The following is a 24817-nucleotide window of genomic DNA, read 5'->3' as shown; positions in this document are numbered from 1 at the left end:
CTGACCATATACAATTTACTATTCCAACTCCAGTCAGGTGAAAGTCAGGGAAGGTGCTGGACAGTGACCCAATATAATTTACTATTCCAACTCCAGTCAGGTGAAAAACAGGGAAGGTGATGGACACTAACCACACACAATTTACTATTCCAACTCCAGTCAGGTGAAAAACAGGGAAGGTGGTGGACACTGACCATAAACAATTTACTATTCCAACTCCTGTCAGGTGAAAAACAGGGAAGGTGGTGGACACTGACCATATAGAATTTACTATTCCAACTCCAGTAAGAGTAAATTCTGAGAAGGTGCTGGATAATAATCATATTTACTTTAATAATCCTAATACCATACATTTAAATTCAAATTAAAGTATTTACATCTCACTCTATATCTCATAATCCATATTAAACAAACCTCACATTCATATAATGAAAAAAGCACAGGTGCACCATAAATTGAAGCGTCCAAATACAACACAATAATTGTAAAGTCCATCCTGGAGGATCGCAATACTTCAGAGACCTTCAGTAGCTCTGACATTTATATGTGAGTTCCACCTTTAACATCTCCCCTTTTTCTTTTAATTTCTGTAACAGTATGTAGATAGGGCAACCTTTGATGCATGACCACCAAGTTCACTTCTTCTTCTTCTTTTTTCCCCACCGTTCTTGTGCCTCATGTCATGCATTCATTATTCTTATTTGTCCTTCATTTTTCCTTCATTTTGTCTTCTCCACTTTTTATCATAGACTGTAAAACCGATCCCGACTCTTTGGTCTTCAATACAGGACCACGTACACTGTACAACAAACTTATCTCCCATGCTTGGTAGGTGTCATCAGATTATTTATACTTGATTGCATGGTGGCGACCATATGTGATCTCACTTGTCATTTTCTTTTTCTACATTTTCCAGCAAAGTATGATTGCTTATTGTTTTATTTGGTAATCTTTGGACATATCCGCAAATTATCCTTGTTGTATATTTGAAAACATGCTTCATCCATATTACCGATGATTCTGTCTGCTGTGATAAGTTTAAGGCTGTGATAAGTTTATGATATTGTATTTTCTTAGTACCTGTTCTCATCTCGACCTCCTTGGAGATAGCCATGTTCAGATGAATTCAAGAATTTAAGAATTTAGGATTTTAGCAAACTAAGACTGTTCTTAACAGTACATTTATAGCAAATGTTTTCTTTTAAATTAGTGACTATGTCTACTCGGCTGAGTTGTATAATAGTCCATGATTTTAACTGTATGTTCATGTGTTTTTCTTGTAAATACAGCCCTGAAAAAGTCCTCTCCAGGACGAAATGCGTCGGCTGTTCGTTTTTCTACTATTGATAAATAAACCAATCAAAGAAATCAGACCCCTGGACGTTAGTATTTGTGCCTTTACAATTATTGTGTTGTATTTGGACGCTTCGATTTATGGTGCATCTGTGCCAAACATGGGCGAATTTTGCGGATCTCGCGTTCGCGAATTTTGCGGATTTGAGAAATCGCAATCCGCAAAATCCGCGAATTCCCGCGAATTTGCGGATTTTTTTTTTTGTGTTCGCCCGTGTTTCTGCCAATTCGCGAGGGTTTTTACAATTTCGCAATTTGCGAACTTACCTGTCGGGTCGCAAGTTTTGCGAACTTGTTGTTTCTACGTGTCCAGCCTGTTTGGGACACTCTTCTTCATCACTGCCACTCTCTGTCACCACTGCCACTCTCTGACTACTCATGCCACCCTCTGGCCCACCCATGCCACCCTCTGTTTCATCACCACACCCTCTGGTTGTCCAGTGTACATTATTTTCGGCAAAGCAAAGCACACCTTCCCTGCCTCAAGTGACCTGAATTAATTTGGGGCTGATTAATGTGTCACAGAATATTTTTTTAGCTGGCACCTGCTTCCTTAGTGCGCCCTGATTAGTGATCTTTTGCACTTGCTAAGTGCTTTCATTGTTGCAAAATTAGTTACAACACCTGCCCTGCCCCAACTGACAATAATGAATTAGGGGCTGATTAATGGATTTTAACTTCCAGCCTGGCTCCTGCTTGTCTCCCTTAGCTGTAATTCAGGACCTTTGTGGCATATGTGTAACTATTCTGAGGTTCAGAGCAGGGTCACATAATAGTTGCAACTGGCAACTGAACTCTGGAGGGGCCCCTCAGGAAGCACTACAGGAAATGGCTACTAATGATGAGCCTGAACTTTTGAACCTGGCAAGTAGTTTCAGTTTTGCTAAGATCGTATTTCTGCAATTTAGCACTTATTCGCGGGGCGCGAAGTTGTACTGGGAAGCCGCGAACTCACGCGAACAGTGCGAGCAGTGCGAGCAAAATCTGCTGCTCGCGGATTTGCGGATTTTGCGGGAGATTCGCGAATCTCGCGGATTGCGAATTTCCCGAAAATCCGCAAAATCCGCGAGCGAAATGGATTTTCCGCCCATACCTAATCTGTGCTCTTTTCATTATATGTTTAAGTTCTGTATAGGACTGTCATTGTGATGGTGGGTGCTTTATCGGTGTGCACATAATCTCCCTCTCAATTTCACACATTGGAAGGGCTTAAATACAATAGAGGGAATATCTGATCAGGTGCATTTTTATGATGTTTCTGCCATCTGCCATGTTTTAAAACCTCACATTCATATATTATATAATTTCATTCAAAATTAATATAACATTTTTTTACATTTATAAATATTTTTCAATATTATTATAAATTAATTTTTTTGCATTTTTTAATTAATATTTCACATTTTATTAAATCATTTTCAAATTCCTTAAACAATTTCTTAATTTTTATTTTTTATTTTTTTGAATTATTTTTTTGAATTATTTATAACAATGTTATTATTTATTGCAATATTTAAAAACATTTAAATTCTCAATAAATTTGAATGATTTTACTATAAAAAATATAAAAAGTATATTCTAAAGGTCAATAATCACCATTAAACACAATTGTCCCCATAAATATTTAAAAAATATATATATTTTTTGTAAATTTAAAATGTAAATTTTAATTTGCATATAATAAAAAAATTTTTTTTATACATAATATCAATAAAACACTCGCACGCCGAGGGCTTACTGGCGTTATCCTGTGATAGTTGTGGACATCGTTGTAGCTGTTGCTGCCTTTCGTTACAACTAGCCGCACCCGCTTCGCGGGTGCCGCGTCGCAGCTCTGGTCCGTGAGGCTGTTGGGAGCACGTTTGCTCACAGCCCTTAACAAGCACTCGAGGGAGCAGGGCCACGCTCTATTCACCAGCGCTGCCGCTGCAGGGACTCAAAGATCCAGGAGTCCCTGCGTCCCGGCACACCTGCAGACCTCTTGCCCCTCCCACCCCTCGCTCAGAGGGTGGAAAAGAAGCTGAACGCTCCATTCCAGCGGGACACTCGCACGCCGAGGGCTTACCGGCGTTATCCTGTGATAGTTGTGGACATCGTTGTAGCTGTTGCTGCCTTTCGCAACAACTAGCCGCACCCGCTTCGCGGGTGCCGCGTCGCAGCTCTGGTCCGTGAGGCTGTTGGGAGCACGTTTGCTCACAGCCCTTAACAAGCACTCGAGGGAGCAGGGCCACGCTCTATTCACCAGCGCTGCCGCTGCAGGGACTCAAAGATCCAGGAGTCCCTGCGTCCCGGCACACCTGCAGACCTCTTGCCCCTCCCTCCCCCTCGCTTCACGCCCCCACAAAGGAACGCCTTCATCCCGCTGTGCGGGAGCACGCGGGAGCATCGCGGGAGAAGCCCGGGACAAGGGCGGGACCATCTGTGGCCATCAGGGGCCAGAAGAGGCCGGGCCGGGCCACATCTCTTGGCTCTCCTAAGAGGGAGGGCGAATTGCAAGAACATGGCCACAGGCACAAGAGCAAGTAAATCAAGGAAAGCTGCGGGAGACGTTGTTATAGGCACAATGGACCAATTTATTACCCGGGCTGTTTCCATCGTAGAAAAGGAGATAATCCTTGCTGAACGAAGATTATCCCGGGACTCCAGGGGTCTATCTCACAAGCGCTCATCCTTGGGCGCCCTTGCCTTAGCCCCCAGCCCCGTAAACGTGCCTACTACACCATTGGTCGTAATTGACTCTCCGGACATTGATGAGAGAGTAAGTCGGATCAGGGCAAGCCTAGAAAGGGTAACTACCACTGCACCAGTCATTGCCCAAGACTCAACACACTCAATTCCTCTTGATCAAACTGACCCTTCGCAGGGGGCCCAAAATTGTGATCTATACTCAGAGACCAATAATGCCCGTAGCCCCTCAGCGCGACCTAATGAAGCCACACAACCTCCCCCCATAGTTGTATCCATCTAAGCTAGCACCCCCTCAGCAGTAGTTCAAGCAACTATCCCTACTGGGAAACCAGCCCTAGGACAAGTTGCACAAAAAAAGCGAAAGCGTCCTGCCAGTCCTCGGAGGGGGGGGTCTCATAAGCCATACAGTAAAGTGAGTAGGCAAAATGCGCCCAAAGGGGGTTCTACTACAAACCATGTCCCATACTCAAACACTTCTTCCACCCACACCAGAGATATTGCACCTGAGGGCATACCAGGCCTGTTGGCTCCTCTAGGTTCCACCATACTCCCCCAGGCTGTGCACACCGACTCAGATGTTGAGAACTTAATCAGGTCCGTGGTGATGCCGCTCGTAGATAAGATTGACAGCCTCACACGTAAATTAGCTGCCCTTGAGCAGTCAATGCTGGACAACTTTTACGCTGTGAAATCACTGGTCAAATTCCATGCTAAGGTGCAGGGTGAAGAAAATGGCGGGCTAAGGAGTGGAGCTGTCACCCTAGTTCCCTCTGAGTCAGTGCCTCGCCAAAAACCGCCTGCACCTGGGGAGATCCCTAAGTCACTCCAACCCAATACTGGAACCAGCCCTGTTTCAAAAACTCCCGCACCTGAGCCCAGCTTGGGCCGCCAAAAGAAAAAACCCACTACCCAAGCGCCCAAGGCTCTGAAGGTTAACTTTGCTCCCAATCCCAAGCCTTTAGCCCTCAACTTTAATACAGTAGGAAACTTGCCTGCCACGTCTAATGGAAACACAACTCCATCCTTTCCCATTCCAGGCAATCAGGCTACGCCTAAACCCCTAGCCAAACCCTTAGCTAAACCTCCGGCCACAACACCAGTAGATAGGGTAAAAAGGCACACACCCAATGCTAGCCTCCCCCCTGGTTGTAAACCGTATGTGGTAATCTTAACGGGCGTCCCGGAGCTCGAAGAGGGTTCTGTTGAGCTATATTCTGATCTTAAACATAAGACACTCTCCTGGCTCAAAGTAAATAGACCCCTCCCAGGGCACATTGACGGCAGAATAGCCTATGTTCGCCGTGTAGGGTGGATCGGTAATAGACGTAAGGACCTAACGGGGGACTGCGTATTAATCAACTTTAACGATCCCAGAGCAGCAGGCATGATATGCAGCCAGCAGTCGCATTATAACTTTTGCGACATTCAAACTAGAGATTTGGGGTACTTTTACCGCCCCCCTCCTTCATCGAGGCATAAGAATTTCTTGCCGGATGAGGGCAGAGGTGCATGGTTCCCGCACCATCCAACTCTAGACGTTAGAGCAAGGGCATGGACACCGACACAAGCAGCCCCCCCGCAGGGTTGGGGTTGGTGACTCGGTGATAAAGTGGTAACAAACGCCCCCTCACCAAGGGTTATTACACCACGTACAGCTGAGAGGGCCCCCTCTTCACCAGCCAACATTTCTGTGCACCAACCCATACCCAACCCCCCTATCCCTTCTTCTCCAGGCTATTGGACCGGGCCCACTGAGCCCGTGGATGGAGCACAAACTATGGCTGTACAGGGTGAGGAAGCTGGATGTGTTGAGTCTCCAAATTGCCCTACCCTGAAAACCATTAGTTGGAATGTGGCAGGCTTAAACAACAAGTTGGATGCCCCGGACTGGGTGGCGCTCATTGAGCCCCACGCAGTCTGTGCATTCCAAGAAACGTGGTGTGTGGAACCAAGGCATAGAGTAGGTTTTGCTACCTTCTTTGTCCCGGCAGGTATACCAGCTTCGGGGAGAGGGCGCCCATTTGGAGGCCTCCTAGTCTGGGTAGATATAACTTTAGGCTGGAGGGTACACCATCACCCCCAAAAATCTCCAGACCTTATGCGGCTCACTGTAAAATGTCCAAGGAAAGCCGTAAAGCTGGAGATTTTTAACATCTACACACGTGGGGTTTCAGGGAGGGCTTTGTCACCAACCCTTACTGCTTTGGAGGCAGCCTTAGGGGAGTGCCACAGAGACTCCCTAATCCTGGTTATGGGGGATTTCAACTGCACATTTGAGCCCCTGCTAACCGATGAATCGCTGGACCTGCACGACGAACATTCAAGGAGAGGCGTTCCGTCCCTTGATTTACCTATCGTCAAAAGATGGACCCCTAGAGTTGTCCAGCTAAACTCCCTCACACTTGAGAATGGCTTGAGAGCAGCCAACGGGAGAACACGCTCTGACCTAGCGGGGGCTCACACGTATAATAGGGTGGGTCACTCATCCAGGATAGATTACATTCTTCTAAATTTTCCTTTGTGGGCCCACACGAAGGACATGACAGTTTTACCTTCCCTGGATAGTGATCATAACGCGCTCTCATTATCCCTAACACACTGGTGGAGGGACAGTGGCTCACTTTATGGAGATCGCGACGTTACTGAGCAAAGGTCATCGGGGGGGGGTGGTCCCCTCAAATTGCCTCAGACGCCTAAGATGGGACAAAGTGGCTATCGACGAAGAAAAACTATCCTGCATCAAAGCCGTCACTGCTGCAGCCTGTGAACTCCTGGAAAGTCAGCCTCCCAGTCCGCTCAGGATTGCAGCCGTGTTAAACGAGGTTTCGACGTCGATTGGGGATTTGTTCATGGTCAAGTCAAAAAAGGGGAGTAAAAACCTTGACAATCGACAGTGCAAATCAGGCTGGTACTCGTCGGAGTGCCGTGCTGGAAAGAGAGCCCTAATACTGGCAGTAAAGAGCGGTGATCCAACTTTAATAGCTAACAAGCGCAAAAGCTACAAATCTGCGCTAAGGGCAGCAAGGAGAGACTGGGAAGATGCCTTTTGGCAGGAACTCCGTGCCGCCAGTGTGGAAAAAAATGCTAAAGGCTTCTGGGACTTATTGCGAAAGAAAAACAGACCCCTAGATACTGTCATCACATGCAATATAACCGAAGAACAGTGGCTTGCACACTTCTCAAAACTGTACACAGCATCTGAAGTAGAAGTAACGGACTTCCCGCTACAACAGATCCTTCGAGGTGATGGGAGTTATGAGGAAAGTCTGTTTACCAGGAAAGCTGAAATGGCTATAAAATCATTGGTTCCTCGTAAAGCAGCTGGTCCTGATGGCCTTCCTGGCGACCTTCTCCGCGCAGACCCAGATGATTGGAGTGTACTATTCGCATCTGTAATATATGCTGCCATGGAAGGGGCCCCCCTCCCTACTTCATGGAAGGCCGCTGAGGTGGTACCCCTGCACAAAAAAGGCTCAAGAGACGATCCAGCCAATTACAGGCCGATTAGCCTGATAGATTGTTCTCAAAAAGTAGCGGGCAAGGTCCTCTTATCCAGAGTTCAGCAATGGGCAGAGGAAACCACGATACTCTCGGACTTCCAGGCTGGGTTCAGAGCTGGCACAGGAACAATAGAACAATCGCTAAGGCTGCTCATGATTTACTGGAAGACCGTCACGATTGGGAAGGGTACCTTATACCTGGCCTTCATCGATCTCCGAACGGCTTTTGACTTGGTACCCAGAAACAACCTTTGGAAGGTACTGAGTGACCTTGGCATGCCACCCTATCTGCTTCATTTGATCATGAGGTTTCATGAAAAGAACTATGCTCAAATACGCTGGGGGCCAAATGGTCAAAAGACCTCAAAAATAGAGGTGAATAGAGGTGTGCGGCAAGGCTGCGTACTGGCCCCAACCCTATTCTCCCTCTATGTGAATGGGGTGGTGGACTTCCTAACAAAGTTACCAGCAGATGCCCCCCGTCTGCCAGGCCGTCTAATCCCTACCTTGCTCTTTGCTGACGACACTTTACTACTGTCAAAATCCCCAATGGGCCTCCAGCAGCTTCTTTCTGGATTTGACGATTTTTGCAAGCAAAGAGGTCTCTGTATCAATACAGATAAAACAAAATATCTCATTCTGAATCCCCCGCAAAAACTCGGACCCCCTCCCACACTGGGGTCCGTTGCACTGGAAAGGACTAAGACGTTCGACTACCTGGGCATCCGGCTGGTGGACTCCATGAAATGGGACTGTCACTTGACCAAAATGTTATTGAGTTTGAAAAGAGTGACCGGGGTCTTGTTGAAAGAGCAGAGAGCAGCTTCTACAAAACCAATAGCGGCAGTAATGGACATTTATTCGGCTAGAGGAGTAAGCGCAGCTCTTTACGGGGCAGAGCTCTGGGGGATGTCAAATATGAAAGAGTTAATTCGAGCGGAGAACACCTTCCTGAGAAGTCTAATGTCTCTTGGCCCATCTGTCCCCATCTTACCTTTACAACTGGATATGGGCTGTCGGGCGATCGAAGACCAAGCAAAGTTACGCCCCCTGTTACTGTGGGCCCGCATCTGGAGAGTACCAGAGCTCTCAAGCTACGCGGATGGCCTTCGGGAAATAATCAAATCCCCGGGTTGGGCAAAAATAAAATGGCTAAGGGACATCAAGGCCCTACTTGCCAACCTGGGGCTGGAAGAAGCGTGGCACCAGCAGACAGCCCCGCCCAAATCCACGATAAAAAAACTTTATTGGCAGTGGGTGGTAAACAGAAGAAACTCTTCGACAACGACATGCAAATCGACTAGAAACTTCTTGGAGATCAAAGATGTCCCTATCAGAGAATTGTATTTGGATACTATCTCTGCCCCATGGGAAAGATCATTGTACTTTAAATTCAGATTAGGTCTTCTCCCTGTAATGGAGCTCACATGCCACTGGAAAATTCCTTACCAGACTGCTCCATGGTGCCCCTTTTGCCCTCAGCGGCGTGAATCTGTCCCCCATTTGTTATTCGAGTGCCCTGCCTACAAGGTTCCTCGCACGAAATGGATGAAACCGATGTGTCTCACCTTGGGCACCAGACATTGGCAATGTGGCACTAAGAATACTACTTACAGACACTCGTACTTTTTTTGCATGCGCCACCTCGAAATATCTTGGGTGGGCATGGCGGATCCGGTCAAAAAGACTTAGGCAAATTGTTTAATCATGATTTTAAATTTATGGCCCGTTATTGGCCTATCTCTTTTAGGTAATTTATTTAATCCCCCCAACAGAAATGGCAGGGAAAAAACAGCTGATTCCTATCACGTAGGGGTTTTTATGCTTTTTATCTAGCAATGTTAAAAATTGAATTTACTATGTATGTATGCTTTTTAAGATATTTTTTATGTCGAAATAAAGCCTATTTGACTTGACTTGAATAAAATATATACATAATTTTAAATGATCCCCACCCTTATCCCCTATTAACTCAACGTCTTGCTACTAAAACAACAAAATAAAATATTAAAAATTCCTTTAATTTAAAAAAAATAATAATTTAAAACACTCCCACCCTTATCTCCTACTAACCCAACATCCCGCTCCTAAAATAACATAATACATTTTTTTAAATACTATTTTTTTTTATTAAACTTTTTTTCAAACACTCCCCACCCTTATCCCCTAATAACCCAACATCCCGCTCGTAATATTTAAAATACTTTTAGAAAATTGTAGAAAAAAATACAATTTTAATTCTTTCATTACCTAAAAATGTTACTATTTTTTAAAATTAATAATTATTATTTTAAAACACTCCCCACCCTTATCCCCTATTAAGCCAACGTCCCGTCACCAAAAATAAACATAAAATACACAACTAAAATAATGATTACTTTTAACATATTATAAATTATTTACACATTCTACAATATTAATACTTTATTTTTTTGATATTATTACCTTTATATACATTTTTCGATATTTTTTTACTGTCTATATTTTTTTTCTATATTATTTACATTCTCTATACATTATTTTGATATTTTTAACTACACTAACAATTCGATATTAACACTACATGATATTTTTACTTCGATATTTACTTAATGAAAACTATACTATATTTTTAACATCAATATAATGTAATTCGATATTTATCTACCATTGATATTTTTGACTCGATATTTAGACCATTCGATATTTTGAAGTCGATATTATGCCCAGTTACCGATCACGATGTATCCTCTGAATGTCTATTGCAATCTGCTCCTCAGTTTCTTCTAACTCCAATTCTTTCTTTAACAGCTGTATCACATACCCTTTTAAATCGGATCCTTCTTTCCCCTCTGGTAGTTTCAACATTTTTAAATTGTTTCTGCGTTGCATATTTTCCAATCTTTCTCCCCCCTGAACCTGACGTTTTCCAGTTCATTGCTATTTTCCAACACTTTTCCTCTGATATCTTTAACCTCCAGTACCAACGCCACCGTACGCAGGTTCAGCTAGTCAAATTTTGCTTCCAGTCGGCTGCACGCCTCTCTGATCCCTTCCTGATTCGCTTTAGATTCTTCAAAACCTTTATGCATGTCTATGTCCAACTTTTTTAAAAGTGAAATAACCAAGACGTCCAAATCTTCCTGCTCTGAGGGACTCTTCAGTACTAACTCTTCACTGCCTGATATCCCCTTGCTTCCCAATGTTCCAGGGGGTATTCCTGGGGGTGGGAAGGTTTCATCACCCATGACCAAATGTTCTATGTTACCTTCCATACTCTCCCCCTGGTCTGTTTTATTAACAGTGATTTGGTTCCCCCCTCCATATCCGTCTCGAGGACTTGATATCTGTTAGGACTCAAATGGCTTGACCAATCTGACAAATTAATTGTTACCGGGGTGCCCTGTTGATCACAAACCGCCCCTTCTATCCCACTTTTCTGTCTACCCTTAGATGTTTCTAACGGAGCTGGAACAGCAGGGAAGGACTCCCTCTGCAAAATCAAAGTTCTAGGCAGGGTTTTAAAAAAGGAAGTAAGGGAGGGGGTGATTTTTACCTTCTGGTCTAGAATACTCGCCTTACCAGACTTGCTAGCCTTATTTCCTTGCTTGGTGTACCTTTTAATGGTATTCTTAGGTTTAGGCTTAGTTCGTGTGTTACCTGTAAATGTAAATGTAAATGTGTGTGTCTTGTAAAGCGCACTGCTACCCGGAGGCGTCCTGGCGCTATAGACCGTTGGGGAACCCGTCCTGGCTTTCCCTGTGAGATGTTCCCTCCTGGGTATCTCCAAGGTGAAACCAGGAATCCCCGGCGTTTGTGGGGGGCCGTTGTGGAGATGAGGCAAGCTAATGCCCAAAGTTGCCGAGTGTGATCCCTGGTTAGAGTAGGCTCCGAGGCGAGAATGATCGAGTCTGCTGACCCTGGTTCACAACCCTGTCGCGTCAGGAATTGAACCCTGGTCCCAGGCCGTCCTCTGTTTCCGGGTCTGCCGCCTCTAACCAGTGAGCCACACCACTCCGTGTTCCCTGTACTTTCCTTACTGCCCACTGCCTGTACCTGCGCCTTGGTGTTCCAGACACCAACTTCTTTCGTCTGTGGACTGACTGAATTTGCAGACGAACTATCTATCCCTCCTCTGCCCTCTTTACCTCCCCTGCTGCTTTCTGAACCATTGGCCCCTGCAGGATGCTGCTCACCGGCTTTCCCAGCTTCCTCGTCTTTAGCTCCCCCTCTGCCCCTGCCTGGAGCCGCCACACCACGAAACAGGATCCTCGAGGCAGCTCGCCTGCCTCTCCCTACCTCTGCAGCTGCTATGCTCCAGAGCTCGCTCCCCACCGGTAACTCTGACTCCGCCTCCACCTTCCCCATTGAGCTCTCCCCGCTCCCAGCCGCCATACACTGCCTGCATGCACCGCTATACAACACAGTCTTAAAACTGCTCCGGAATAGCTCGCAAAAACACACAAGTCAGGTAGGACCTGCCTGCCTTTCCTTCCACCACGATTTTCGCCGCACAGAAGCACCGCTTCTTTTAGCACGCCACCTCCGTCTCAGCCACCCGCGACCGGCAAACTAGCTGGCCGCTATGTTTTCCCCCAAGTGCCCAGCCCCCGTGCTGCGTTATTCTTGTTTTTACTGGCTGTGTTGTCTTTCCAACGTATGCCATTCCACAAGGGCATATAACGCAGTATACCACATTTGGAATATTGCAGTTTGTAAATTCCTCATGGTGAATGGTTTTATTGCCAAAACAATTATAGATTGGTGGCTGGGTTGATATTGCGCAACACTGCTTACTTTTGTCTTTTTTACCTCAAATCAGTGGCTCTAGGGAACAAGTGAAAAATGGCCACTAGCGTCCCCACGGTTTCTCTGTAAACAGAGAATACAAGAAAATTGGTACTGTCCCCGAGCACAATCCCACAGTACACAGTATATCGTAAAGAAAAAGAAGAAAATCAAATCCAAGTATTCGTTTTTCAAGATGTTCAACAGTCTTTTTTTATTTTCTTTTCCTTTTTTTTTTGTCTTCTTCTTCAAAATTTCATCATTCCATAGTTCATAGGCAATATAATGTACAACGAGCGTAGCCAAAAACCAAAGCCAACACGTGTTTCGTCACGGGAACAGTCTCCCAATGACTTCCTCAGGGCAAAGAAATCGGTTTTCTCACAATTATCCCAACATCAATCCAGTGTATTATCACTCTTCATAGGGTAATTTAAAATACTCAAATAGGCTCCATAAGTCAAAGTTTTCACAGTAGAAGTAAATTATCAATGTATCGGGAGAGTACTCCCATCGTCTCTGCTTCGAGTCCGTCCGGTGTAAACACGGACCTGTTGATTGCTCCTGGCACGTGTTGAGGGTTCTGACTCGCTGGAATTGTCCGAATACAAAGAATCATCTGAAAAAGTTGTGAAACGTTTTGGCTTCTTGCTCCGTATGTTCTTAAGATTCCTGTATTATTCTGTTGTTTATAATAGTCTTTGTCTAAGTATGGATAAGCCCTAGGTTCACTGAAGTTCGAAATATCTTTAACTAGCTTCGATCTTTTGAAATCTTCCGTTGTTTTTTAAAAAAATGCTGTTTTCTTTTTCTACTTTGCTTAATAGATCTCTAGCATTTTCTATTGCTTCGATGAGCAATAGGGCTTCCTCCAATTCCTTTATGAGTTCCAACTCTTCTATACTCAGTCTCTTAGCAGTTTTTATTGACAAGAACATCCAATCTCTGGAACATTTTGTGCAAATGTGACTGAAGTCTCACAGGTACCGAGGTTGATCTACAAAGATTACAGGCACATTTTTTACCTGAAGTCCAATAGGGATTGTACCATCTCTCAAATGCTCGAGCAGTACCTCCCCATGCAGTGCTGTGCAAATTTGTTTTTTCTTTAATCTTGTGATCTTTTCTATTTCAGATTGGAATTTGGGATTTGACGTTGTATTCCCAATGTTCAGTTTTGGTGGTCTTTTAAGTAACCCCTCAATGTCTTCTTCCCTATAGCTCAATGTTTTCGGTTCTGACATTAGGTATGCTTAGAAAATAAATGAATAACAAAAGTAAGTGTGACTACTAATTCTTCAGTGATAAATTGGTGTATAGACCAAACAACTGTTCACTGTGGTTTTGTTGTCACTATAACTACCCTCTAGTTTAGAAAATGTTTTCTAGAGTGCAAGGAGTGAATGACTATATAGTTGTGTTTCCTACCTTGTGTAACGAATTAGATAGTACTCTAAGACTGCGTAAACACTGCTTTAGACCAGCTGGTGTCTGGAAATGGTTCCTTCGTAAGTTAGCACCTACTCTAAAAATGCTTGCAATCGGGGGACAGATTCAGTTCAGGACCTTAGAGGTTGGAATCTATAACCAAATTTTAACAAAACAAAATACCTCTAAGACCATGAATTCTTGGATTACTCATTACCATGGATCTAGCTATTTTCCATGGCAGGTTCAGTAAATGAACAGTATAATTTACAATTTTTTAACATTTAAGGTAGGTACACAACAACACAATGAACACCACAAAACGACCTTTTCCCTTCAAATATTCTATGTATCTTCTGTGTTTCTTTAAAATGAAATATCCGAAAATCCGCAAATCCGCGAGCGGCGGATTCGGGGGCAAAAGTTCAAGCCTTCAAGCTTGAAGTAGTTGTTGTAACTATTTTAGGATTGCGCCGGCAAGCTGCCAGCGCCATCCTAAAATAGTTACTAAGTTACAGGAAGCACAGGAAGCACTAATAGATAAAAGAAAGCAGGTGCTCGAGCACCTGCTTTATTTTATCTATTAGTGAAGCTAATTTAGTAACTATTTTAGGATGGCGCTGGCAGCTTGCCGGCGCCATCCCAAAATAGTTACAGGAAGATGATGGATGGACAGCTCACTCAAGGGAGCGTCGTCGAGGCTGGGCAGGTGTGCCTTCTTCCCAAATCTACCGTCGAAAATCAGCTGTGATGCTGGATAGAGGCCTTTGTATCCTTGACTTTCACGAGCGCAATCCTTGTGCTGTTCCTGTGACCTGGAGCTTCTTTCTCTTGATCTGCTGCTCTGATCGGTCTCTGACATTTTATACACACAAGAGGCATGTGAACTCGCATGGAAGCCCCACCCGTTTGGCTCCGCTCACACACCCGCCATTTACCCACTATGATGGACAGCTCACTCAAGGGACCCCTGCGCCCTTCGGGGCGATTGCATAGTAACACACACATGGTCGCTGGAACTAGTTGAAGCTCAAATTCAGTGACTCATTCATCAGAACAAAAACAATCGTGAGCGTCGTCGAGGCCGCACAGAAGACCCCCCCATTAAAAAAATCCACAAAATCCACGAATCCGCAAATTCGTGGATTTTGCGGATCTGCGAATCCGCAAATCCGCGAAATCCGCCCATGCTTAGTTTCGACCTACATGCTGGGGACCAGGAAGATTTCAAAGAAGGTCTTCCTCAGGGCTGGGACTGTGAGTGTGGGATTATTGTGATCTTGTGTGGTTGAGATTACACCTTACTAATAGCACTTTATCGAGTGTGAAGTTTTGACATCTTCATGTTTTCAAAGGATTACATTATCACCCGCAGGTTATTAGGAAACAGCTGACTGTGGGGCGTGAAGGTATTGATTTACAGACTTCAGCTCGTGTTTTCTCTGTTCCTACCCCTGTGGCTATTGTGTCTGTCTCTGTACCTGCTTTGAGCTCGGATTTGGAAGATCCCAATTCATTGCCACCCCCAATAAACACACTTGCAATGCTTAATGAACCTGAACCTGAAACTGAAGCTGATGCTGAAGCGGTCGCGCAACCTATGGTGCAAAGCATAGAATGCCCGGATCCTAGGGGGAAGGCATGCAAGGCTCGCAAGGACTGTACTATATCTGACTCGCTGGACACAGATAGAGACCCGTCTGATTTTTACTCAATATCTGAGGGTCTTGAAGATCTCAGGTGGTCACATGAGTCAGACTTAGAATCAGAGATTGATACTGGCTCTGATACCAGCGCAACGGAAAGTGACCATGACCCAGCCCAGGGTGAATCTAGGGGGGGTAGGAGAACTGTACGGAGGTAGAAAAGGACCCACCAAGGTGCGTCAGGACTAGTGTGGGATTACTCTCCAGCACCAGCACCAGCCCTTAATTCTCAGGAGCATGCTTCTATATTTCATCCTGAGTCATCCGTCTCTTTAGACCAGCAAAGTGCTACACTGACTACTGTAATGGATACAGTTCTCCAGGCCATCGCCTCCCATCGGGAGCAGACCTCGAGGGATGGTCGAAGGGCACAACTAGCGCTACACAAGGTACAGGGCATAGTCTGAAAACTCTCAAAATCTGTTGCAGCTTCTAATGTAAGAATGACGGAGATGGAAGATCGTATAGTGAGTAACGAAGCAGAAGCCACAGTCACTCAGGAGCGAGTGGAAACCCATGAGGAGGAATTAAAGGATATTAGATGGAAGTTGGAGGACATGGAAAATCGCCTTCGACGCAATAATCTCCGCGTCCTTGGAATTCCTGAAAAAAGCGAGGGCGAGGATATACGTATTTTCATTATTCAGCTATTTAAAGACACACTCCCTGAGCTCGCCTCTTGGAATTGGGATATGGAAGTGCAACGAGTCCATAGAGTTCCATTTACCTTGAAGGCCTCTTCACCGCAGCGGAGATATCTCCGTGCAGTTTGGGTATATTTCGGAAACTTTCTTCTTCGCCAGGCCATTGCTGGCAAAGCGAAACCCGAATCTCGGCGTACCAGAGACTCTATTTCTTACTTTGTTAGGCCTGATTTTTGCCATACTACAGTGGAGAGGAGATGGCGCCTTTGCCAGTTGATCAAACCCTTTCTGGACAAAAAGGCTCAGGTGTATCTCAACAACCCTGCTAAGCAGAAGGTTATTTATAATGGCCAGGTTAAATTCTTCACCTCAGAGATGAAAGCTAAGGAATTCTTAGATAGTCTGACCTGAGTTTTGACATTTCGATAACAGTCGAGTAATTAAATGGGTAGAATATGTTGAGACTGAGCAGGGATGGAGTGTTCACAGTGAATCAGGGATGGCTATAGGTTAGCAGAGGGTCCGCCTGTAGTATCCCATAGGCTAACATTTTCTTTGTCTTGATTAGCTATTTGGTAGTTATTTATCTGGCATATGTCAGTTATATATGCAGATATAATCTCGATAATCATGATAATAGGACTGTGGACGCTAAAATAATCATCTCGCTTTGTTATTCATCTTCTTGTGTGGCATCTCCTTTCTCGTGGGTCTTTCCCTTCTTTCTATGTATTACATTATCTTTTATTCCAACTTTTTCTTCGATTTCTTTCTCTATTTCCTTTCTGATTTATTACTCTTGCACTTGCTCATTTCTATGGATTTTTGAACATATAAGTTCATTGTTAGTGGTACTGGTCAGGGAACGTCTCACCATCACCACAGACTCTACTAGAGTCTAAATGCCTTGGTGGTTGATGTGTGGGGGCAGGGGGTGGTGGGTAGGGGGAGGGGAACATTTACAAAAAGGAGCAACTTCACTCAAATAAGACAATGTCAAGCATTTTTATGTGTATGGGATCAAATGATGGAAATAAGGAGAAATCAGATTATGAACTTGTGGCTTGCTATCTGTGGTTACATGCTTTACTGTGTTTTGAAGGCTAGGCTTGGGATCTACCATCCCAGATGGGGAGAGTAAAACTCTGCAGCTGGAATATCGCAGGTCTTAACGATAGAAATAAAAGGGCGTAACTATATCAATTACTGCGACAAGATCCTGTTGATATTCTATGCTTACAGGAGACCCATATTACAGAATGTGATAAAGAATTGCTAAAGATCCCGGGGTACAATGTGATCGTAGCCACCTCTCAAACATCTAAAATAAGGGGAATTTCTATTTTAGCAAAACCTGCACTTGGTGATCCTAGACGCAGACTGGCCGATAAACATGGCAGATGGGCTATAGCTCAATTAGAATCAGGTCTTACTATTTGTACAATATACGGATCAAATTTAGATGATTCCTTACTGTTTAGTGATCTAGAAATAGAGTTGGCCTCTTGGCCTGGTCCTCTCATCCTATGTGGAGATTCTAACATTGCTTTAGGGACCTTTATAGATAACCAATTACCTTAGAAATAAAATGGACGTAAGCCTAAGGCATATAGGGCTTTACGCCAATTGATGGATAGCCACAATTTACTTGATGTTTGGGACTTGAGGAAAAAAAACGACTCCGGATTTACGTTTTTTTCATATCCGCACAACAAATATGTCCGAATTGATTATATTAGGACATCTTTGGCGGACTTGGATCTATTGGATATAATCAAGTCTCCCAAAACAATTTCTGATCATTACGCACTTACCCTTATTTTTGATTTGCCCAGTTTTATTAGACCTAAGCCACAATGGTCCTTTGATAGAAAGCGTCTTGTTAACTTGGAATATATAACTCATATAACATCTTGGGCCCAGGGGTTCTTTGACTGCAATCAATATAGGGCACCCAGATTGATTGTCTGGGACTGTTTCAAAGCAGCATTGACGGGCGAAACTGTATCATTTGTGGCTAAAAGTAAAAAGATAGAGGATAACATGAACTTTGAACTTAAGCGGGAATTATCTAATCTCGAGACTTATCATGCCACCCAGATCCATCAAGGAGATGTATTCTCTGACACTCTTCAAAAAATATTAGTCTTGAAGATTGAAATTAATAGTTCTTTAATCCGAAAGCTGCGGAAACCTATCAAGCAAACAAAAGCAGTGTATATGAATCCGGAGAAAATGAGATAGGCAGCTAGCCCTCCGAACGCGCCAAAAACAATCTTATAATAATATAAAGCTGATTGAGTATGAGGGCCAGCAATGCACCTCCTCACGGGATATTGTAGAGGCTTTCCGGAAGTATTATCAAAAGTTATATCAAAGTGAAGATCTACATTCCGGTAGAGATTTAAAAACTTTCCTCAACAACTGGATGCCAGACCTAGACCCCAATCTATTGATTGAGGAATCAGTCAAAGAAGATCTTGAAAGAGAAATTTCAATCACGGAGCTGGAGCTTGCACTGTCTGATCTCGCAAATGGTAAAGCCGCAGGTCCTGACAAAATCCCCTTGGACCTGTATAAGGTACTGGGTAAACAAATACTTCCTTATTTACTGGATCTGTTTCTAGGGGTTCAATATCATGCAACACCGCCTGAGTCCTGGAAACACACCAATATAGCGATCTTCTCTAAAAAAGGCAAGCCGCCCCAGCTCCCATCTTCATAAAGGCCCATATCACTTATAAACTCCGACTCAAAACTATACGACAAGGTCTTAGCTAATAGGCTGAGTCGGGTTGTCGAGCGTCTTGTCTCCCCGTGGCAGCATGGCTTTATTCCCGGAAAGGGTACCACAGATCATACCCGGAGAGTCATTACCCTTTTTGACATCATGGGTGCCACGGGGGGCGAGATGTCGATGATCCTTCTTGACGCCGAGAAGGCATTTGACCGTGTCTCTCGGCAATTTTTGTGGAACATCTTGGAACTTAATAATTTTGGGCATAAGTTCATCAAAGCCATAAAGGCCTTGTATGTAGATCCAAAGGCAAAACTTTCCATCTGTGGTTCTGAGTCGGAGTTTATTGAGATACAAAGAGGTACGAGGCAGGGTTGCTCCTGCTCCCCAATTTTATTTGCCCTTTACATAAAAATCCCCTAATTTTAAAGTTACTTTCCTCACCCATTATTCAACCTGTCACAGTGGGCCTGTTTTCAACGAAAATGTTGGCGTATGCTGATGACGTGGCTGTCTTAACTACAAACCCAACTGACGCAATCCAGGAAATTGAGCTAGTCACCCATACTTTTGGCTCTTACTCAGGTTATTCCCTTAACAGAGATAAAACAATGGTCCTGTGTACAAATAACACCACATTTGAGAGTCCCTATAAAGTGAAACAGGCTACTTATTTAGGTGTTTGTATGTCCTCTGATGTGAATGAAATCAACCATCTTAATTACACTCCCTTGATTAATAAAATAAAAGATGATCTTAGGAGGGTGGATAATTTACATCTTTCTATATAATTGGAAGGGCCAATTATCTAAAAATGAATATCTTTCCAAGGATACTTTACTTGTTTTGAGCAATTCCGCTATTGGCTGGAGGTAGTTTTATTAAGATTCTTGACTCCTCCATGTCTAACTTCATCTGGAGCTTTGGAAAGATTAGACTCTACCTCTAGATAGGGGGGGGTAGCTATCCCATGCCTAACTTTATATCTATGGGCAACACTCCTTCAACATATGGGTCCTCTGCTAAATTGTAAAGTATCCACTTCAACTATTAGGGCATTTTATATCCCTTCCATTTATGAGTTTTGTCTTGGGGCCAAATGCCAAGGGCTATTTTTAAGGCAGGTTGAACCATTGTACTTTTACTTTAAAAAAATTAAGATAAAGGTAGTTACTGATGCGTGGAAGGTTTGGAAATCTGTATCTAAACAACTAGATATTCCAAAATTTACAAAATACACCCCCTTATGGTGTAGCTAGATTCTTCTGGCCTGCATTACTGATAGTACCTCCCGGAGGTGGGAAATTCTAGGCATTACCACAGTTGCAGATTTTCTTGGCCAAGAAACTTCTTCCTCCTTTGAGTGGTTACAGCAGAAGTATACTATTCCAGCTACTGATTTTCTCAAATACTTTCAGGTGCTTACAAGTATTCGCAACTGTGTTCCCAGAATCGAATGAGATAATATTCATCTTTTTTCAATCATTGGAAAACGCTCCACTAGCATTGGTAGCCTATATCGGATACTGATTGAAAATGCTAAGGATGACTTAGAGCGGGTTGAGCAAGCTTGGGCTGTAAGGATGGGTAATCCAAATATCGATATTGATTTCTCTCTGGCCCTCTCATCAAAATTGTTCATCGCCTCCAATCTTAAAGCCCAATACTATAGAGTCATATACAACCTTTACTATACACCGGCAAAATTGTTTTCTTGGGGTTTACGGGCCGATAACAACTGCCCAAGATGTAGACAACCTCAAGCGAATCTAATTCATATGTTCGCTGAATGCCCCAAATTGGACTTATTAAAGGCAATGATCATGGGATTCTGGGCCCAGGTATTTGGACGGAATATACGAGACTCAGTAACCCTTTATTTGATGGGTCATGATGATTCCCTCGGTCATAGTATTGAGGAACTAAGGTCCATTTTCTTAGCTACTGCAATTTTCCGTATAATTCTTGCTGCCCGATGGAAGGACCCAGAGCCACCTACATTTCAGATGTGGCTTAGTCGATTTTTGGCCACTTATAAACATGAGATTTCAATTTATGGTACTAGAGGTAATAAAGCTAGGCTTCTTGGAGCCCAGATTTGGGCTCCAATTTCTAGCTAGTATTCTAACGTGACGCCTTCTGCTCTCCTTGTTTCGATCTGACCTGATCGGATTACCGTTGCTTAATTTATTTAAATACACGATATATTTAATTCTGTTTTCTTTTTCTTTCTATGTTATTATATTTCTCTTTGGGTGATATAGCTATTAATATGCTTGCCTTCTCTTTTTGATGTTTTATTATGATTGTAGTATCTTTTATACATTTAATGAATATGTATTGTTGAATCCTTTGACTGAACATTGCTCAATAAAAAAAAAGGGGGATTACATTTTATAACGCCTAACATACTTTTAAAAAAAGTATTTGATCCTACAATCCCTAAATAGCTTTATTCTATGTGAAATTAATTATTTAGCAATGTAAGGTTCTTGATGTGATTCTGCTCAATAAAAAAATAAAATTAAAAAAAAGAATTGCCTGACAGGTTCTATACTTTTTTTAATTTTTATTTTTTATTGATTTTATTGGCATTTTAAAAGAAAGGCAAAAACAAACCAAGGAAATGGCATCATAAGCATTGGCAATCTTCTCTGACAGCAAATAATAGGCAATGAAAACACAGCGACATTAGTAGGTGCACATCAGACATAAATCAGGGCGAAATAGAGAGACGAGGCCAGGCATAGCACCCTGAAACATCCAAATTCCAACACCCCTGGCAATTGTAGTAGGAGATGGGCCATCCTGAAAACGGTAGAGCACCGTCTCACCCAAAACACAGTATCAATATCACCACACAACCCAGGCGCCTCACTTAGAGTGCTGCTCAGTCATAGTGCCCGGTAATTCGCTCGGCAACTCCACACTACTAACCATGTCAGTCTCCATAGCCTCATCACTCCCAGCCGTCTCTTCACGTGTCAGCACATCATCTAACACCAAGGACCAGAAATTCTTGGGTCTATTGCGCGGAGACATCAAGTCTCTGTAAAGCTCACATTGCATGCAGCAGTATGTCAATTCCCTCATCCAGGGCCTGAGAGTGGGGGGGTCCTCTCATCCAAGCACGCGAAATGCACCATTTAGCTATATGAAAAGCCATGTCTATTAGGCGCCTATATGCAGGACGCAGGGGTTTCGAGTAGCCCAGTATGGCTAGGAGTGGATCCGGAATTAGTGCCAACTGAACGACTCTATTGATCTCCCCGTATACCGCGTGCCAAAAGGACAGGACTGTAGGGCAGGACCGGGCAACATCTGTTCATTGCACCTCTTGCAATTTGGGGAGTCTCACATCTTATATCGGAATAGTCTCTCTGGGGTATAATAGGTTCTCTTCAGGAACTTAAAGTGTAGGAGCCTGTCTCGCCCATTCAAGGATATCTTTCTGGTGCTGGTGCAGCAATACTGCCACATCTCCTCACCAAGCTCAATTTGCAAATCAAATTGCCACGCCAGTCTCGACTTTGCATATTCCATCGTTCTCTCAGCGGATGGATCGAAATTCCCCTTTGCGACCCTAGGTTGCTTACCCGCCCATGCAAGGTTGATCATCAGCGCCCGCAGCCGCCGGAAGAAGTGAGATGATAAAACCATCTGGATATTACAAAACAAGAATAAGAAACGTGGGAGGACCACCATTTTCATGAGCGAAATGCGTCCCAGGAGCGACAACGGGAGAGCAATCCATTTTTCTACACCGTCCTCCGATTTGGATATAGCTCTACCATAATTTTCCCTGAGGACAATCTCCGAGTCCGTATGGAGACGGATCCCCAGATATCGCACAGCATCCGTAGTCCACTGCAGTGGGTACTCTGGATCGAATCTCTCTGTAGCAGGCGTCAGAGGAAACATAACAGATTTTCCCCAATTAACAGAGATGCCAGAGAGGGTACCGAACAGGACCACCTCGCGGAGGACTGGAGATAGATGTGTCTCTGGGTCCCGGATGCACAATAGAGTGTCATCCGCATAAGTAGAGACGATCAAATTATATGTAGAGAAACGGATGCCTCTATAGCTGTGGTATTCTCGCAAGGCACAGGTAAGGGGCTCGGCCTCTAGCGCATAGAGGATTGGGGAAAGAGGGCAGCCTTGCCTCGTCCCTCAACCGATCTCAATAGGGTCAGTGATAAGGGAACCAATACGTATTCGAGCCATAGGGGATGTATATAGCACTGCTAAAAGCTGCAGAAACAACTGTCCCACACCCATCCGACCCAGGACCTGGAGGAGGAAAGGCCACTCAACGGAGTCGAAGGCCTTTTCCATGTCAAGGAAAACGGCCACTGCCGATACCTCCGGGCGTGTGTGTTGAAAAGCCACAAAAACCGTCCTGAGATTGTAGGTGAGATTACGAGTGTGAACAAAACCAGCCTGTTCCCGGTGCCACTAGCGTGGTGACCAAAGGTTGGGGGACGTTGGAGAGGAGTTTGGCAAATTTCTTTGCGTCTACATTCATAAGAGACAAGGGACGATACGATGCACACTCCCCCGGGTCCTTGCCAGGTTTAAGAATCGCAACGATAATCGCTTCTCTCATTGAGAGAGGCATTGTTCCCGAGTTAGCCATATCATCAAACAGGTTGAGTAGATGAGGAATCAAGAGGTCCACAAAATTCCTTATAAAAGGCCACTGTGAGGCCATCGCTGCCAGGCGCGCCCCCCCCTCATTGCAGATAGTGCAAGAACAACTTCTTCCCGGTCGAATGGCCGAGCCAGAAATTCGCGGTGCAAATTAGAGAGCCACGGCAGCTCGATATGGGAAAGATAATCAGTAATGCTTTCCTCCGGAGCAGGGCCACGAGAAGCATATAGCTGTGAATAATATACTCGAAAGCGCTCTGCTACTTGGGTAGTCGTGAGTGGATCGCCCGTCGTCTCAGATCTCAACACAGGGATACCTGTCCTGTCCCTGCTACGTTTGGCGAGGCACGCAAGAAACAAGCCCGGACGTTCCCCCTCACAAGATGTCCTAGCAGCAGCATATTTGCCCAGATGCTTGACCTCGGCATCCGCTTCCTCATTATATTCCTGCAGGACCCCAGCTATTGTCTGGGTCCATGTGTCGTCCCGCGACTGCAGCCGCTGGAGCTCCAGGTCCCTGAGCTTGGATTCTAAGGCTTGGAGTCTGCCCCTGATCGATTTCAGCACTCCAGCATGTTTAGAGATAGTGACACCCCTGACGAAAAGCTTAAACGCCTTCCAGACAGATTGAAAAGAGTCGACAGAGCCCACATTGGCCTCAAAAAAGGTGACTATAGCCGTCAGCAGTTCCTCCTTTAAGAGGGCAACAAGCAAGGAAAACGGGGGGAAGCGCCAAGCAAAGGATGGAATCCTCCACGTGGGCGTGGTGAAAGCCATCAATACAGGAGAGTGGTCCGAATATGTGCGTGGCAAAACAGTGCAGGACTGTATGTTAGAAAGGTAATGGGATGTAACAAACTAATAGTCAATTCTCATGTGAATATTATGTGGGGCCGAATAGTGTGTGAACCCACCCAATGTAGGGTGCCTATGTCTCCAGACGTCAGTCATGTCCAGATTAGCGAGTTGCACAGTCAGCATCTGAGCAGAGGCCGATGGTGATCGGGTCGGACCGTCCGATCTGTCCAGTTCCGGGTGCCGCGTCAGGTTAAAGTCCCCTCCCCAACAAGTCAGTTTCTCAGTATGCGGCATGATTTTCGCAGTTAATGTAGTGTAAAAGACCGGGTGGTCGAAGTTTGGACTGTTTGTGTTCACTACGCACATGTCCATGCCCTTGCCATAGCAGCTAGTAATCGTATACCTCCCATCACTGTCTGTCACTAGGGGAGCCCACTGCAATGAGGACTTTGGATTGAACCACGTGAGTACACCCCTAGCGTGTGTACTGAACCCTGCCGCGTGCACGTTGCTCCCAAGTCCCCTATAGTGAAGAATCGGGCT

The sequence above is a fragment of the Lissotriton vulgaris genome, chromosome 7, assembly GCF_964263255.1.
Source record: "Lissotriton vulgaris chromosome 7, aLisVul1.2, whole genome shotgun sequence".
In the NCBI taxonomy this organism is placed as follows: domain Eukaryota; kingdom Metazoa; phylum Chordata; class Amphibia; order Caudata; family Salamandridae; genus Lissotriton; species Lissotriton vulgaris.
This window is presented reverse-complemented; position numbering follows the sequence as displayed.